We start from the raw sequence: 1,786 nt of genomic DNA on the forward strand, positions 1-1,786 counted from the left end.
TAATGAGAACAACTCCAGACACTTTTGCTGTTTCTAATACAAGCATTGGCAAAGCCAATAGGTCTCAGCAATCAGTGGTAATACATTTGGGGATATCAATAAAATCAGCCCCTGAGCCATACACAAATGCACTTACATTTCCATTGTCTGTAGCTATCTGATTGCCGAGACCAGTTGGCCTTGCCAATGCTTGTTCTGATGTCTTGTCTAGGGCAAGGATGTGGTGCAATAGTCAGAGCTGATGACTGTGGAGCTGGGGAACCAGGTTCTATTCTTGGTGTCTGCTCAACATCCTGTGATTCTGGGAATATCACTTTATCGCCCTGTGCTTACAAAAAATGAATGTGTGCTTGTGTAATGTGAATGATGCTCCTATAAAGAGCTCCAAAACCTCTGGGTCATGTTCGCGCTATATAAAACTACAAAAAATGTATTACAAAGTTTTGTGAGCACTCCAGTTTCCAGGTACTACTCAAAACTGGAAGTGGAGCTCTTTATTTCATATTATTTGCCCTTACCATCTAGGCTCTGCAGGAGGGAATGGTCATCAATGATGCAGAGTACCAGCTCCCAGAACTTTTTTGTCAGGTGGTGGTGGAGGGGGGATTGACGTGTAAAAAGGTTTAGGTGGGGGTAAGCATGGGCGGAAAATCCGTTCCGCTCGCGGATTTTGCGGATTTTCGGGAAATTCGCAATCCGCGAGATTCGCGAATCTCCCGCAAAATCCGCAAATCCGCGAGCAGCGGATTTTGCTCGCACTGCTCGCACTGTTCGCGTGAGTTCGCGCCCCGCGAATAAGTGCAAAATTGCAGAAATACGATCTTAGCAAAACTGAAAGTAACTACTTACCAGGTTCAAAAGTTCAGGCTCATCATTAGTAGCCATTTCCTGTAGTGCTTCCTGAGGGGCCCCTCCAGAGTTCAGTTGCCAGTTGAAACTATTATGTGACCCTGCTCTGAACCTCAGAATAGTTACACATATGCCACAAAGGTCCTGAATTACAGCTAAGGGAGACAAGCAGGAGCCAGGCTGGAAGTTAAAATCCATTAATCAGCCCCTAATTCATTATTGTCAGTTGGGGCAGGGCAGGTGTTGTAACTAATTTTGCAACAATGAAAGCACTTAGCAAGTGCAAAAGATCACTAATCAGGGCGCACTAAGGAAGCAGGTGCCAGCTAAAAAAATATTCTGTGACACATTAATCAGCCCCAAATTAATTCAGGTCACTTGAGGCAGGGAAGGTGTGCTTTGCTTTGCCGAAAATAATGTACACTGGACAACCAGAGGGTGTGGTGATGAAACAGAGGGTGGCATGGGTGGGCCAGAGGGTGGCATGAGTAGTCAGAGAGTGGCAGTGGTGACAGAGAGTGGCAGTGATGAAGAAGAGTGTCCCAAACAGGCTGGACACGTAGAAACAACAAGTTCGCAAAACTTGCGACCCGACAGGTAAGTTCGCAAATTGCGAAATTGTAAAAACCCTCGCGAACTGGCAGAAACACGGGCGAACACAAAAAAAAAATCTGCAAATTCGCGGGAATTCGCGGATTTTGCGGATTGCGAATCCGCAAATCCGCAAAATTCGCGAACGCGAGATCCGCAAAATTCGCCCATGCTTGGGGGGCTCAGCTGACAAAAGTATGAGGACCTCTACCTTAGAGGGAGGAGATTGCAAGGGCCTGGGGACCAAAGGGGCAGGACTGGCTGGTCGGTGCTGGGGCCGGTATGGCCGGGTGCAGAACGAGCAAGTCAGCAGAGCGTTGTGCGTCTTTGAGGTCCTCGCTGGCAG

Source organism: Lissotriton vulgaris, unplaced genomic scaffold (assembly GCF_964263255.1).
Source record: "Lissotriton vulgaris unplaced genomic scaffold, aLisVul1.2 SCAFFOLD_3543, whole genome shotgun sequence".
NCBI classification, from domain to species: Eukaryota; Metazoa; Chordata; class Amphibia; order Caudata; family Salamandridae; genus Lissotriton; species Lissotriton vulgaris.